We start from the raw sequence: 18,262 nt of genomic DNA, 5'->3' as shown, positions 1-18,262 counted from the left end.
AAAGGGATACAGATCGGAAAAGAAGAAGTCAAAATATCACTATTTGCAGATGATATGATAGTATATTTAAGTGATCCCAAAAGTTCCACCAGAGAACTACTAAAGCTGATAAACAACTTCAGCAAAGTGGCTGGGTATAAAATTAACTCAAATAAATCAGTTGCCTTCCTCTATATAAAAGAGAAACAAGCCGAGAAAGAAATTAGGGAAACGACACCCTTCATAATAGACCCAAATAATATAAAGTACCTCGGTGTGACTTTAACCAAGCAAGTAAAAGATCTGTACAATAAGAACTTCAAGTCACTGAAGAAAGAAATTGAAGAAGACCTCAGAAGATGGAAAGATCTCCCATGCTCATGGATTGGCAGGATTAACATAGTAAAAATGGCCATTTTACCAAAAGCAATCTACAGATTCAATGCAATCCCCATCAAAATACCAATCCAATTCTTCAAAGAGTTAGACAGAACAATTTGCAAATTCATCTGGAATAACAAAAAACCCAGGATAGCTAAAGCTATCCTCAACAATAAAAGGACTTCAGGGGGAATCACTATCCCTGAACTCAAGCAGTATTACAGAGCAATAGTGATAAAAACTGCATGGTATTGGTACAGAGACAGACAGATAGACCAATGGAATAGAATTGAAGACCCAGAAATGAACCCACACACCTATGGGCACTTGATTTTTGACAAAGGAGCCAAAACCATCCAATGGAAAAAAGATAGCATTTTCAGCAAATGGTGCTGGTTCAACTGGAGGGCAACATGTAGAAGAATGCAGATCGATCCATGCTTATCACCCTGTACAAAGCTTAAGTCCAAGTGGATCAAGGACCTCCACATCAAACCAGACACACTCAAACTAATAGAAGAAAAACTAGGGAAGCATCTGGAACACATGGGCACTGGAAAAAATTTCCTGAACAAAACACCAATGGCTTATGCTCTAAGATCAAGAATTGACAAATGGGATCTCATAAAACTGCAAAGCTTCTGTAAGGCAAAGGACACTGTGGTTAGGACAAAACGGCAACCAACAGATTGGGAAAAGATCTTTACCAACCCTACAACAGATAGAGGCCTTATATCCAAAATATACAAAGAACTCAAGAAGTTAGACCGCAGGGAAACAAATAACCCTATTAAAAAATGGGGTTCAGAGCTAAACAAAGAATTCACAGCTGAGGAATGCCGAATGGCTGAGAAACACCTAAAGAAATGTTCAACATCTTTAGTCATAAGGGAAATGCAAATCAAAACAACCCTGAGATTTCACCTCACACCAGTGCGATTGGCTAAGATCAAAAACTCAGGTGACAGCAGATGCTGGCGAGGTTGTGGAGAAAGAGGAACACTCCTCCATTGTTGGTGGGATTGCAGACTGGTAAAACCATTCTGGAAATCAGTCTGGAGGTTCCTCAGAAAATTGGACATTGAACTGCCTGAGGATCCAGCTATACCTCTCTTGGGCATATACCCAAAAGATGCCTCAACATATAAAAGAGACACGTGCTCCACTATGTTCATCGCAGCCTTATTTATAATAGCCAGAAAATGGAGAGAACCCAGATGCCCTTCAACGGAGGAATGGATACAGAAAATGTGGTACATCTACACAATGGAATACTACTCAGCTATCAAAAACAACGAGTTTATGAAATTCGTAGGCAAATGGTTGGAACTGGAAAATATCATCCTGAGTGAACTAACCCAATCACAGAAAGACATACATGGTATGCACTCATTGATAAGTGGCTATTAGCCCAAATGCTTGAATTACCCTAGATCCCTAGAACAAACGAAACTCAAGACAGATGATCAAAATGTGAATGCTTCACTCCTTCTTTAAATGAGGAAAAAGAATACCCTTGGCAGGGAAGGGAGAGGCAAAGATTAAAACAGAGACTGAAGGAACACCCATTCAGAGCCTGTCCCACATTTGGCCCATACATATACAGCCACCCAATTGGACTAGATGGATGAAGCAAAGAAGTGCAGACCGACAGGAGCCGGATGTAGATCGCTCCTGAGAGACACAGCCAGAATACAGCAAATACAGAGGCGAATGCCAGCAGCAAACCACTGAACCGAGAATAGGTCCCCTATTGAAGGAATCAGAGAAAGAACTGGAAGAGCTTGAAGGGGCTCGAGACCCCAAAAGTACAACAATGCCAAGCAACCAGAGCTTCCAGGGACTAAGCCACTACCTAAAGACTATACATGGACTGACCCTGGACTCTGACCCCATAGGTAGCAATGAATATCCTAGTAAGAGCACCAGTGGAAGGGGAAGCCCTGGGTCCTGCTAAGACTGAACCCCCAGTGAACTAGTCTATGGGGGGAGGGCGGCAATGGTGGGAGGGTTGGGAGGGGAACACCCATAAGGAAGGGGAGGGGGGAGGGGGATGTTTGCCCGGAAACCGGGAAAGGGAATAACACTCGAAATGTATATAAGAAATACTCAAGTTAATAAAAAAAAAAAAAAAAAAAAGAAAAAAAAAATAAATGTACCACATTTTCTGTATCCATTCCTCTGTTGAAGGACATCTGGGTTCTTTCCAGCTTAAAAAAAAAAAAAAAAAAAAAAAAATAAGTAGGGACAGAGTTGACAACCTTCTCTAGTCCCAGATTTTAGTGGAATTGGTACAAGTTTCTCTCCATTTAGTATAATGTTAGCTACTGGTTTGTTGTATATTGCTTTTAGAATGTTTAGTTATGGGCCTTGAATTACTAATCTTTCCAAGGCTTTTATCATAATGTGGTGTTGAATTTTATCAAACACTTCCTCAGCATCTAATGAAATGATCATGTGCTTTTTTAACTTTGAGTTTCTTTATATAGTGGATTATGTTGATGAATTTCCATATAATGAACCATCCCTATATCACTGGGATGAATCCTACTGGATCACGATGGATGATCATTTTAATGTGTTCTTGGATTCAGTTTTCAAGAATTTTATTGATTAGTTTTGCTTTGGTATTCATAAGGGAAATTGATCTGAAGTTCTCCTCACATGTTGTGTCTTTGTGTGGTTTATGTATAAGAGTAATTGTGGCTTCATAGAAGGAATTTGGTAATGCTCCATCTGTTTCTATTTTGCAGAATAGTTTGGAGAGTATTGGTATGAGGTCTTGTATAAACGACTGATAGAATTCTCCACTAAACCCATCTAGTCCTGTACTCTTTTTTTTTTTAAAGACTTTTAGTAACTGCTTATAATTCTTTAGTAGTTATGGGTTTTTGATTCAGAGACTTTTAATACCTGCTTATAATTCTTTAGGAGTTATGGGTTTTTGTTCCATAGAGTTTTAATAACTGCTTATAATTCTTTAGGAGTTATGGCGTTGTTTAGATGGTTTATCTATTCCTGATTTAACTTTGGTACCTGGTATTTTTCAATAAATTTTCCATTTCCCCAATATTTTCCAGCTTTGTTGAAAATAGGCTTTTGCAGTAGGATCTGATTTTTTTTTAATTTCCACATATTCTGTCACTATTTCTCCTTTTCGTTTCTGATCTTACTAATTTGGAAACACCCTCTGTGCCCTCTAGTTACTCTTGCTAGGGGTTTCTCTATCTTATTTCTTTTCTCCAAGAAACAACTCCTGGTTTTGTTGATTCTTTGCATATTCCTTTTTTGTTTCTACTTGGTTGCCTTCAGACCTGAGTTTGATTATTTCCTGCCTTCTATCCCTCTTGTGTGTATTTGTTTCTTTTTTATTCTAAAGATTTTAGGTGTGTTGTCAAGCTCCTGATGTATGTTTCCTCTTACTTTTTGCAGGCATTCAGAGCTTTGAGTTTTCCCCTTAGCACAGCTTTCATTGTTTCCTATAAGTTTGGGTATGTTGTGTCTTCACTTTCACTAAATTTTAAGAAGTCTTTAATTTCATTCCTTATTTCTTCCTTAAATAAGTTGTCATTGAGTAGAGCATTGTTTAACTTCTATATATATACATATGTGAGCATCCTGTTGTTATTTTTTTACTGAAGACCAGCCTTATTCCATGGTGATAATGATATGATGAATGGGATTATTTCTATTTTCTGTATTTGTTGAGGTCTTTTTGGGACCTATTTTATGGCCAGTTTTGGAGAAAGTACCATGACATGGTGAGAAGAAGGTATTTTCCTTTGATTTTAGGATAGAATGTTTTCTATAAATATCTGTTAAAAGCATTTGGTTCATAACTTGTTAGTTTCTCTATATCTCTGATTAATTTCGTTTTTATAATCTGTCCATTGACAAGAGTAGGGTGTTGAAATCTCCTACTAGTATTGCCGGAGATGAGGTCTGTTATTTAATTTTAGTAAGGTTTCTTTTATGAGTGTAGATGCCCTTGCATTTGGAGCATAGATATTTAGGACTGAGAGTTCTTCTTGCTAAATTTTTCCATTCATGTATATGAAGTGTCCTTCCTTATCTTTTCTGATGACTTTTTTTGAAAGTATATTATACTCAACATTAGAATGGCTACTCCAGCTTGTGTTGTCAGACCATTTGCTTGGAAATTTATTTTCCAGCCTTTTACTCTGAGGTAGTGCATGTCTTTGTTCTGGGGTGTTTTATCTATGTGCAGCAAAATGCTGAGTCCTCTTAATGCATCCAATACTTTAGTCTATGTCTTTTTATTGGGGAATTGAGTCCATTGATGTTGAGGGATATTAAGGAATAGTGATTGTTGCTTCCTGTTATTTTAATATTTAGAGATGGGATTAAGTTTGTGTGTCTCTCTTCTTTTGGTTTCCTTGCAAGGTGGTTACTCTCTTTCTTTTGCTATGGGGTTGTTTTCCTCCTTGTGTTGGAGTTTTCCAGCTCTTATCTTTTGTAGGCCTGGGTTTGTAGAAAGATATTATGTAAATTTGCCTTAGCCATGGAAAATCTTGGTTTCTCCAACGATGTTAATTGAAAAATTTGCTGGATATAGCAGCATGTGATTGCATTTGTGTTCTTTTAAAGTCTGTATGACATCTGCCTTGGATCTTCTGGCTTTCATTGTCTCTGGTCACAACTCTGGTGTAATTTGTATAGGTCTTCCTTTACATGTGACTTGACCATTTTCCCGTACTGCTTTTAATATTTTTTTTCTTTTTGTGTGCATTTGGTGTTTTCACTCTTACATGACAGGAGAAATTTCTTTTCTTGTCCAATCTATTTGGAGTTCTGTAGGCTTCTTGTGTTTTTATGGGGTTCTCTTTCTTTATGCTAGGGGAGTTTTCTTCTATAATTTTGTTGAAGATATTTATTGGTCCTTTAAGTTTGGAGTCTTCATTCAGCAGATTGATTTCTGGTACATATACCACTTTGCAATCCCTTCAGCAATGGAGCAATGTTCTCTTTTTCCACATTCTCCCCAGCATGTACTTTCACATGTGTGTGAGTGTTTTTAATTTTTTATTAGATACATTTTTTCTCTTACATTTCAAACATTATTCCCCTTCCTGGTTTCCTGTCCATAATTGCCCATTCCCTTCCCTCCCCCACCTCCATAAGGGTATTCCCTGTGTACATCCCCCTTTTAGCCCCGACCCCATTCCCCTGCACTGAAGGTCCAACCTTGGCAGGACCAAGGGCTTCCCCTTCCCCTGGTGCCCAAACAAGGCTATTCTCTACACATGTGTTTTTGATATTAGCCCTTCCTATTAATGAAATGTTTAATTTGATGTCATCATTTTTATCTGCCTTTCCCTGATGATTAATGATGTGAACATTTTTTTTTATTGTATATTTTATTTATTTACATTTGAAAGTATATCCTCATTCCAAGATTCCCCTCTGGATACACTGTATCTTATCCTTACCACTGCTTATGAGGGTTTCCCACAGGCACCTACATACTTCCACCACCAAGTTCTGGCATTCCCCTATACTGGGGCATCAAACTGTCACAGGACCAATGATCTCTCCTCCCATTGAATTCCAACAAGATCATACTCTCCTCCAGATACAGTTGAAGCCATGGGTCGGCCTTGCATACTGTTTGGTTGGTATTTTATTTTTTGGGAAATCTGAGGGGACTGGTTAGTTGATATTGGTGTTCTTCCTATGGTGCTTTAAACCACTTCAGCTCAATCAGTCCTTTCCCTCAATGCTCCATTGTGGACCCAGTGCTCAGTCCAATGTTTGGCTGGGAGAATGTGCTTCTGTAATTGTTAGACTCTGACAGATAATCTCAGGGGACAGCTATTTCAGGCTCTTGTCAGCATTCAATTCATTGCATCCACTGTAGTAAATACATCCAGGGCATTAGAGATTCCTCTGTTGGAAATTCTCTTTTTTAAAAAAATGGATTATTTGATTTTTGGAGTCAAACTTCTTGAGTTCTTTGTATATTTTGGATATTGATCCTGTATCAGATTTAGGGCTAGAGAAGATCATTTCCCAATCTTTAATTTTCTGTTCTGTCCTATTGTCAGTTTCCTTCACTTTACCAAAATTTTTCAGTTTCATGATGTCCTAGCTGTTTATTTTTGATCACTAAGCTTGAGTTGTTAGTATCCTGTTCAGGAAAGTATCCCCTATGCCAATTAATTCAAGGTTCTTTCCCATGTTCTCTTCTATTAGATTCTCTCTTGTTTTAAAACATGTCTTTATTGAATATATTTCTTTACATTTCAAAGGTTATTCCTCTTACCGGTTTCCTGTCCATAAGCCCCCATTTCCCTCCTGAAGTCCTTGATCTACTTGTTGTTGACCTGTGTACAAGGTGATAAACATGGATTTATTTTCATTATTCTATATTCATATCACGAGTTAGATTGGCACCATATGTGGAAGTGCCTTTCTTCTATTCAACAGTATAAATTTGATTTTTTTTTCAAAATGAAGTGTTCATAGGTGTTTTTATGTCTTGGTCTTCACTTTTATTTCATTGATCGACTTCTCTTTCTTTACCCAGATAAAGTTGTCTTGCCTACAATATATCTTAGAGCAATGGTGGTAAAATGTTTGGGGGGTATAAAATGATATGTGAATTGTCTTAATTCAATTTAAATGAACACTACCTAATAAATTCTCTGAAGCTGTAATAACTCTTACACCTAATCATACAAGAATACAACAAACAGAACGTCAGACCAATTTCACTTAAGAATATGAATTCAAAAATATACAACATCATTTCAAATCAAACCCACGAACACATCAAAAGAATCATTCACCATGATTAAGTAGTGTTCATCTCAAGGATGAAAGGTTGGTTCAATATATAAAAATCAATGAACACAATCCATTATATAAACAATCTATATAAACAATCTCAATAAAAAAAATCACATAATCGGGTTGGGGATTTAGTTCAGTGGTAGAGTGCTAGCAAGCGCAAGGCCCTGGGTTCGGTCCCCAGCTCCGAAAAAAAGAAAAGAAAAAAAATCACATAATCATTAGCATAGATACTGAAAGAAACATTTGCCAAAATACAACACCCCTTCATGTTAAAAGTATTGGAGAGATCAAGAGTTCAAGTCCAATATCTAAGCATAATAAAACCATTTTACTGCAAATGAAAAGCCAATATCAAATTAATTGGAGAGATACTTGAAGCCATTTCATGAAATTGTTGACAGGTCAAAAATGGCTGCTCTATCTATTTAACAAAAAGAGACTCAAAAGTTCTCTTAATGTCAAGTAAAGTACCACTACTTGCAGATGATATGGTAGCATACAAACACAACTATAAATTATCCCAGAGAACTTCTGCAGATGAAAATATCTTCAGAAAAAGAGCTGAATACAAAATTAACTTAAATAAGTCAATCAATAGTCTTCTTTTATTTAGATAAAAAAGAAAGGTTGAGGATGAAAATAGGGAAACAAGTCTTTTTTTTTTTGGAGCTGGGGTCGTCCAAACCCAGGGCCTTGCGCTTGCTAGGTAAACGCTCTACCACTGAGCTAAATCCCCAACTCCAACAATCCTTTTTTAAAAGCCACAAATAGACACAGCCAGAATACAGCAAATACAGAGGCGAATGCCAGCAGCAAACCACTGAACTGAGAATAGGTCCCCTATTGAAGGAATCAGAGAAAGAACTGGAAGAGCTTGAAGGGGCTCGAGACCCCAAAAGTACAACAATGCCAAGCAACCAGAGCTTCCAGGGACTAAGCCACTACCTAAAGACTATACATGGACTGACCCTGGACTCTGACCCCATAGGTAGCAATGAATATCCTAGTAAGAGCACCAGTGGAAGGGGAAGCCCTGGGTCCTGCTAAGACTGAACCCCCAGTGAACTAGTCTATGGGGGGAGGGCGGCAATGGGGGGAGGGTTGGGAGGGGAACACCCATAAGGAAGGGGAGGGGGGAGGGGGATGTTTGCCCGGAAACCGGGAAAGGGAATAACACTCGAAATGTATATAAGAAATACTCAAGTTAATAAAAAAAGAAAAAGAAAAAAAAAGCCACAAATAATATATAGTATCTTGGGTAACTGTAAACAAATAAGTGTAAGATCTGTATGACAATAACTTCAAATCTCTCAAGAAAGTAATTGAAGGTTTCAGAAAATGGGGAGATCTCCCATGCTCATAGATCCGCAGAATATCATAGTAAAAATGGTCATTCTACCAGAAGCAATCTACAGATCATGGCAATCTCCATCAAAATATAAACACAATTCTTTAAAGACATGAAAAAGCAAATCTCAAATTGATTTGGCAATGGAAAAGAAATAGGGAAAACAATTACTTACAATAAAGGAGCTGCTGGAGGAAACATGCTCCATGACCTTAAACTATACTACAGAGCAATGGTTATAAAACTGCATGGTATTGGTAGAGAAATGGAATTTTTTTTATCAATGGCATAGAATTGAAGAACCAGAAATGAAACCAAATACTTAGAGTAGATCTTTGACAAAGAAGGAAAAATATAAATTGGAAAAAAGAAAACATCTTCAATAAATGGTGCTGGTCTAACTGGTAGCTACAATGTAGCAAAATTAAAATAGATTATTATTTGTTGCCTTGCATAAAGCTCAATTCCAAGTGAATGAAGCACCTCAACATAAATCACAAATACTGAATCTAATAAAATAAAAATTGGCAAAGTACTGTGATTTTATTGGTTCAAGGGGCAATTTACTCCAATGGCTTAGACTCTAAGATGTAGAATTGATAAAAGGAACCTCATGAAACTGGAAAATTTTGTAAGGCAAAGGACATAGTCAATAAGAAAAATTTGCAACCTAAAAATTGGAAAAAAATCTTCACTATCCACCATCCAATAGAAAGCTATTTTCTAAAATATATAATGAAGTTAAGAAGCTAACCACCAAGAAATCAAAAACCCAGTCAAAAAATGTGATATAGAACTAGACAAAGAATTCTCATCAAAGGAAGAAAGAGTGGATGTGAATCACTTAAGGAATTGTTCAAAGTGCAAAGTGATCAGAGGAATGCACATCAAAACATCCGTGAGATTCAACCTCACAAAAATCAGAATGGTTAATATCAAAACCTCAGGGGATAGCACATGTTGTTAAGAATGTGAAAAAGATGAACACTCCTCCATTCCTGATGGAATTACAAAAGGTAATCGTCTTGGGAACAAAACAAAGAGAAGAAAAGCACACAAACATAACCTCATATCCAAATATGAATATAACAGGAAGCAATAATCACTATTATTTAATATCTCTCAACATAAATGGCCTCAACTCCCCAATAAAAAGACAAAGATTAACAAAGTGGATACACAACGAGGACCCTACATTCTGCTGCCTACAGGAAACACACCTCAGAGACAAAGACAGACACTACCTCAGAGTGAAAGGCTGGAAAACAACTTTCCAAGCAAATGGTCGGAAGAAGCAAGCTGGAGTAGCCATTCTAATATCAAATAAAATCAATTTTCAACTAAAATTAATCAAAAAAGATAAGGAAGGACACTTCATATTCCTCAAAGGAAAGATCCACCAAGATGAACTCTCAATCCTAAATATCTATGCCCCAAATACAAGGGCACCTACATACGTAAAAGAAACCTTACTGAAGCTCAAAACATACATTGCACCTCACACAATAATAGTAGGAGATTTCAACACCCCACTCTCACCAATGGACAGATCATGGAAACAGAAATTAAACAAAGACGTAGACAGACTAAGAGAAGTCATGAGCCAAATGGACTTAACAGATATTTATAGAACATTCTATCCTAAAGCAAAAGGATATACCTTCTTCTCAGCTCCTCATGATACTTTCTCCAAAATTGACTATATAATTGATCAAAAAAGGGGCCTCAACAGGTACAGAAAGATAGAAATAATCCCATGCGTGCTATCAGAGCACCACGGCCTAAAACTGGTCTTCAATAATATTGAGAGAAGAATGCCAACATATACGTGGAAATTGAGCAATGCTCTACTCAATGATAACCTGGTCAAGGAAGAAATAAAGAAAGAAATTAAAGACTTCTTAGAATTTAATGAAAATGAAGGTAAAATATACCCAAACTTATGGGACACAATGAAAGCTGTGCTAAGGGGAAAACTCATAGCGCTGAGTGCCTGCAGAAAGAAAGAGGAAAGAGCATATGTCAGCAGCTTGACAGCACACCTAAAAGCTCTAGAACAAAAAGAAGCAAATACATCCAGGAGGAGTAGAAGGCAGGAAATAATCAAACTCAGAGCTGAAATCAACCAAGTAGAAACAAAAAGGACCATAGAAAGAATCAACAGAACCAGAAGTTGGTTCTTTGAGAAAATCAACAAGATAGATAAATCCTTAGTCAGACTAACGAGAGGACACAGAGAGTGTGTCCAAATTAACAAAATCAGAAATGAAAAGGGAGACATAACTACAAATTCAGAGGAAATTCTAAAAATCATCAGATCTTACTATAAAAGCCTATATTCAACAAAACTTGAAAATCTTCAGGAAATGGACAATTTCCTAGACAGATACCAGGTACCGAAGTTAAATCAGGAACAGATAAACCAGTTAAACAACCCCATAACTCCTAAGGAAATAGAAGCAGTCATTAAAGGTCTCCCAACCAAAAAGAGCCCAGGTCCAGACGGGTTTAGTGCAGAATTCTATCAAACCTTCATAGTAGACCTCGTGCCAATATTATCCAAACTATTCCACAAAATTGAAACAGATGGAGCACTACTGAATTCCGTCTATGAAGCCACAATTACTCTTATACCTAAACCACACAAAGACCCAACAAAGAAAGAGAACTTCAGACCAATTTCCCTTATGAATATCAAAGCAAAAATACTCAATAAAATTCTGGCAAACCGAATCCAAGAGCATATCAAACAGTCATCCACCATGATCAAGTAGGCTTCATCCCAGGCATGCAGTGATGGTTTAATATATGGAAAACCATCAACGTGATCCATTATATAAACAAACTGAAGGAACAAAACCACATGATCATTTCATTAGATGCTGAGAAAGCATTTGACAAAATTCAACACCCCTTCATGATAAAAGTCCTGGAAAGTATTGGAATTCAAGGCCCATACCTAAACATAGTAAAAGCCACATACAGCAAACCAGTTGCTAACATTAAACTAAATGGAGAGAAACTGGAAGCAATCCCACTAAAATCAGGGACTAGACAAGGCTGCCCACTCTCTCCCTACTTATTCAATATAGTTCTTGAAGTTCTAGCCAGAGCAATCAGACAACAAAAGGAGGTCAAGGGGATACAGATCGGAAAAGATGAAGTCAAAATATCACTATTTGCAGATGATATGATAGTATATTTAAGTGATTCCAAAAGTTCCACCAGAGTACTACTAAAGCTGATAAACAACTTCAGCAAAGTGGCTGGGTATAAAATTAACTCCAATAAATCAGTAGCCTTCCTCTACACAAAAGAGAAACAAGCCGAGAAAGAAATTAGGGAAACGACACCCTTCATAATAGACCCAAATAATTTAAAGTACCTCAGTGTGACTTTAACCACGCAAGTAAAAGATTTGTACAATAAGAACTTCAAGACTCTGAAGAAAGAAATCGAGGAAGACCTCAGAAGATGGAAAGATCTCCCATGCTCATGGATTGGCAGGATTAATATAGTAAAAATGGCCATTTTACCAAAAGCAATCTACAGATTCAATGCAATCCCCATCAAAATACCAATCCAATTCTTCAAAGAGTTACACAGAACAATTTGCAAATTCATCTGAAATAACAAAATACCCAGGATAGCTAAAACTATCCTCAACAATAAAAGGACTTCAGGGGGAATCACTATCCCTGAACTCAAGCAATATTACAGAGCAATAGTGATAAAAACTGTGTGGTATTAGTATAGATACAGACAGATAGAACAATGGAACAGAATTGAAGACCCAGAAATGAACCCACAGACCTATGGGCACTTGCTTTTTGACAAAGGAGCCAAAACCATCAAATGAAAAAAAGACAGCATTTTCAGCAAATGGTGCTGGTTCAACTGGAAGTCAACATGTAGAAGAATGCAGATCGATCCATGCTTATCACCCTGTAAAAAGCTTAGGTCCAAGTGGATCAAGGACCTCCACATCAAACCAGATACACTCAAACTAATAGAAGAAAAACTAGGGAAGCATCTGGAACACATGGGCACTGGAAAAAATTTCCTGAACAAAACACCAATGGCTTATGCTCTAAGATCAAGAATCGACAAATGGGATCTCATAAAACTGCAAAGCTTCTGTAAGGCAAAGGACACTGTGCTTAGGACAAAACGGCAACCAACAGATTGGGAAAAGATCTTTACCAATCCTACAACAGATAGAGGCCTTATATCCAAAACATACAAAGAATTCAAGAAGTTAGACTGCAGGGAGACAAATAACCCTATTAAAAAATGGGGTTCAGAGCCAAACAAACAATTTACAGCTGAGGAATGCCGAATGGCTGAGAAACACCTAAACAAATGTTCAACATCTTTAGTCATAAGGGAAATGCAAATCAAAACAACCCTGAGATTTCACCTCACACCAGGAGAATGGCTAAGATCAAAAACTCAGATGACAGCAGATGCTGGCGAGGATGCGGAGAAAGAAGAACACTCCTCCATTGTTGGTGGGATTGCAGACTGGTACAACCATTCTGGAAATCAGTCTGGAGGTTCCTCAGAAAATTGGACATTGAACTGCCCGAGGATCCAGCTATACCTGTCTTGGGCATATACCCAAAAGATGCCCGAACATATAAAAAAGACACATGCTCCACTATGTTCATCGCAGCCTTATTTATAATAGCGAGAATTTGGAAAGAACCCAGATGCCCTTCAAGAGAGAAGTGGATACAGAAAATGTGGTACATCTACGCAATGGAATATTACTCAGTTATCAAAAACAATGACTTTATGAAATTCGTAGGCAAATGGTTGGAACTGGAAAATATCATCCTGAGTGAGGTAAACCAATCACAGAAAAACACACATGGTATGCACTCATTGATAAGTGGCTATTAGCCCAAATGCTTGAATTACCCTAGATGCCTAGAACAAATGAAACTCAAGACGGATGATCAAAATGTGAATGCTTCACTCCTTCTTTAAAAGGGGAATAAGAATACCTGTGGCAGGGAATAGAGAGGCAAAGATTAAAACTGACATAGAAGGAACACCCATTCAGAGCCTGCCCCACATGAGGCCCACACACTACAGCCACCCAATTAGACAAGATAGATGAAGCAAAGAAGTGCAGGCCGACAGGATCCGGATGTAGATCGCTCCTGAGAGACACAGCCAGAATACAGCAAATACAGAGGCGAATGCCACCAGCAAACCCCTGAACTGGGAATAGGACCCACGTTGAAGGAATCAGAGAAAGAATTGGAAGAGCTTGAAGGGGCTCGTGACCCCATATGTACAATAATGCCAAGCAGCCAGAGCTTCCAGGGACTAAGCCACTACCTAAAGACTATACGTGGACTGACCGTGGACTCTGACCTCATAGGTAGCAATGAATATCCTAGTAAGATCACCAGTGGAAGGGGAAGCCCTGGGTCCTGCTAAGACTGAACCCCCAGTGAACTAGATTGTTGGGGGGAGGGAGGCAATGGGGGGATGATGGGGAGGGGAACACCCATAAAGAAAGGGAGGAGGAGGGATTAGGGGGATGTTTGCCCGGAAATCGGGAAAGGGAATAACATTCAAAATGTATATAAGAAATACTCAAGTTAATAAAAAAAAAGAAAAAAAAAGAAATCAATCTGGAGATTCCTTAGAAAATTGGAAGTAGAAATAACTGAAGATGCAGTTAAACTACTCGTGGGTATATACCCAAAAGATGTGCCACAATGCCACAAGCATTTATGTTGCACTATGTTTACAGTGCCCATTTTGTGATAGCCCAAAATTGGAAACAACCCAGACATCCCACAACAGAATAATGGATAGAGAACCTTGGTTCATTTATACAATGGAATACTATACAGAGATTAAGAACGAGGACATTCTGAGTTTTCAGGCAAATGGATGGAACTGGAAAATATCATTATGAGTGAGGTAACATCCAAAAATTTATGGATGGTATATAATTAGTAATAATTGGATATTAGCAAAAATAGTACAGAAAACATAGGATAAACTCCGCAGAACTCAAAAAAAGTTAATAAACCAATGTTTCAAACTTCTAATGCCTCAATCCAACTTAGGGAGAAGAATTAAGCCATTTAGATCCAATGCCCTACATTAGGGAGATGAAATTGTAGAGTTCACTTCCAGCAAAACGGCAGTGAGGAATATGGTTGTCATTCCACATTCAAAAACTCTGACCCATAATTATTTCTTTCTGAAGACTTGCAGTGAAAAAAATGGAGAGTATCCTGAGGAAAATTTGGTTCATTCACAGGCCCAAAGTAGGATCCAGTTAAACAGGAGACCTCAAGACCTTACACTATTACTGGCCATGGCGTTCTCACAAAAAGGGAAGGGGCCTATCACGCCTGCCCTCTGAAAGACACAAAAAGCAGTCAGATGCAGATATTTATACCCAACCAGTGGACAAAACCTACCGATGCCTGTGGTTGTATTAGTTCATGAAAAAACGAAGGAAGTGTAGGGGAAGAGAGCAACCCTGTAGGAGAATCAGCAGTCTCAATTTAGCTGGATCCCGAGACCTGTATGAGATTGGACCTCCAACTATACAGCATAACAAGCTGAGAAGAGGTCATATACAGCAAAGCACTGCTGGGTCTGTCTCAGTTCAAGCTTATGAGACTAAGCCTCAAGAGACTTAAGTCCCCAGGGAATGGTGTGTTCTGGTGAGGTGCGAGATGGGAGTGTAGTTTGGACATCCTCCTTGAAAAGGGTCAGGAGGTATGGGATTTGGAACAGTTGGAGCATGGACTGAGATATGAATAAAATCAGGAATGTAAAAAAAAGATTAAATAAAACTTTAAAAAATGTTGCATAAAGAAAGATAATAAGAGAAACAATATTTCAATTTCACTGAATCTTGAAAGATTTGGAGAGAATGGAAATGTGCTCCCAAGGTATTATTAAGGTTTAACTGTCAAAATGGATTTATGGAAAGCAGTTATTTGTTAATATTTTTATGGGCCTGAGCATTTGGGTCAACTGTGCAGAGAATGTATTGCCCATGCTAAATATCTTATTTTTATTCCAATACCAATGTTAGGTTTTTCACAGCTCCAGATCCACGTCCAGAATCACTGTCTGACTCTTATTTGCAACTGTACTTGTACACACATACAAGCTCTTCTATGCATATTGCACAAACGTACATATAAGCAAAACAATAAAACAATTTTTGTGAAGATTTTGGTGTATTTATTTTTCTAAGTGATGTTAATTCTTATTTGTTTTATTAGAAATGATTTTATATCACTTTGTGTAATAGTATTCAGTATATATAAGAATGTACGGTTTTCAGAAGAAAACTCGGGTTAGGTTTTCTAATTTTATTAAATAGACCTGAGGTTGACTCAGTTCATCATTTAGTGTTTGAAGCGCCCACCTTGACCAGCAAGGAAGACGCGACACCTTTGGATTCTTCTTTAACAGCCTTTATTGCAGGAACACCTCATTGTTGATTCGGGAGACCCCAGGGAACAAAGGCACTCGCCTTAAGTACAAAACAGATAGTGGCTGTAAACTTCTCCTCTGGGGATTGGTGGAGTGAGAGATACCTTATTAACATGCTTATCATCTTTCCCCTTGTAAATGCCAGAAGAAAGCTAAAGACAAGGCTTAATGGCTGTATACCACAAACGACCACTAGATGTCAGTTCCATCCCAACAAGTGTTAAGGGATTTAACTGCATTGCAGTTATACTGGACACAAGTGTCCTTTAAAATTATTGATTTCTATACAAATTTTCACAGGTTAAATATACTAGTTTCGATTTATATGTAACCAACACTAAACAAATAATATTTTGAATAATGTTGGTTCTGTAAATGACAACACAATTTGAATAATTGTGGCTAAATCTGCAATAATATTTTAATCCATTACACTGCAGCATAATAGACTGGGTGTGTATAAAATCACAAATATATTATTCCTTGTGTTTTATACATAATGGATCACAAAGTATCTACAAATTCGTAGATATCAAATTATGCAAATTTTTTGAATGTGTGTAATGCCTTGTTTTGTGCATCAACTTGATACAAGCTGGAGTTACCACAGAAAATGGAGCCCCATTTGGGGAAATGCCTTCATGAGATCCATCTGTAAGTCATTTTTTCAATAAGTGATTAAGGAAGAGGACCTAGCCCTTTATGTGTGGTGCCATACCTGGGCTTGTGGTCTTCGGTTCTATAATAAATCAAATTGAACAAGCCAGGGGAAGCATGCTAGTAAGTCACATTGCTCCATGGTTTCTGCATCGGCTCCTGACTCTTGACCTGCTTGATTTCTATTCCTGACTTCCTTTGGTGGTGAACAGCATAGACATAAGCGGAATAAACCCTTTCTGCACTTTAAATATTAAATATTTCTTTGCAAAAATTACATCTTCCACAAATTTTCAGTGACCAAATTTGGATGCTATTACAGAATGTGGTCCTGAAGGGGACAAAGTTAATAATCTATAAAGACTAACTTAGGGAAGTGATTATTTTTGTTAATGCTGATGCATTTGAGACCCAAACAATATCCCATTGTGGGAGGAGAATTGACAAATATGAAGATTTAGTGCAGTTGCAGGAACTCAATTTTCTTTTTGGAATTTTTTTTTTCTGGGAAGCAGCATAATCAAAGCATCTGCCTCCTAATCCATTCTTTCAGAATTTTGTGACTGCAGGACCTCAATCCGAATTGCATACCTATGGAAGACTCTGAGAAAAATTAGGTACATACCAATATCAGGACTTTTACCTACCTTTTCCATAAGTACAATATAATTGCATGTTATTAAATCTACAAACATATTTGATTTTGTTTTTTATGCTTTAATATTTTTTACAATGTACTCATTATCCCTTTCCCAGACTGCCTCCTGACTCTTCTTCGTGCCATACCTCCTCCACCAGCTTCAAGAGGAACTCTGCACCTCCTCAATCCCCACATATTCCAATCCTGTGTGTCTCACATCTCTCAGGGATTAAGTGTGACTTCTCTCGCTGAGGCCAGACCAGGCTGTCCTATGTTGCATATGTGTTGGGGTTATCATATCAGCTGGCAGATACTACCTGGTTAGTGGCTCAGTGTCTGAAAATTCTTTGTTTCTCAGATTAGTTAAGACTGCTGGTCTTCCTATGGCTCACTCTCCTTCTCAGGATCTTCCAACTATTCCGTAATTCAAACACAGTGATCGCTGGCTTCTGTCAATTACTTAATATAGTATTTTTGTGTTTGAGATCAGAAAAAATTCCATCTTAGTCTATTGACCATTGGAGGAGCAACTGTAAATACAGACAGTATTTTGTCATGTATGTGCCCTGACAGAAATCAGAAAATGTATTCTGATGTTATCTTCATTGATACTTTGTTTGTTTCTTAGCCTGATTGATAGTTTGCTTTGATAGGTGATTTCTATGTGTAATTCCTGTCTGTTCTGGAACTCATAATCTATATAAGGTTACAGATTCAACTGCCTTATCAAATGTATTTGATGGTATCAGGGTGGAGACACAGGGAAAATCTCCATGAAAGCATAATGTTGAATTAAATTTAAATAATAATTAGAGAAATTTTGTTTTCCCAGAGAAAACTAAGGAGGTGAATGACAAGATGTTATGGACAAGGCACACAATTTGGTAGATATGATACTTCTATCTATTACTAGAGGATCCAGTGAGAGTGATTCCAAAACTGTATACATGCACTGTAAC

Source organism: Rattus norvegicus, chromosome 1, assembly GCF_036323735.1.
Source record: "Rattus norvegicus strain BN/NHsdMcwi chromosome 1, GRCr8, whole genome shotgun sequence".
Lineage (NCBI taxonomy): Eukaryota > Metazoa > Chordata > Mammalia > Rodentia > Muridae > Rattus > Rattus norvegicus.
Note: the sequence above shows the minus strand (reverse complement) of the source record.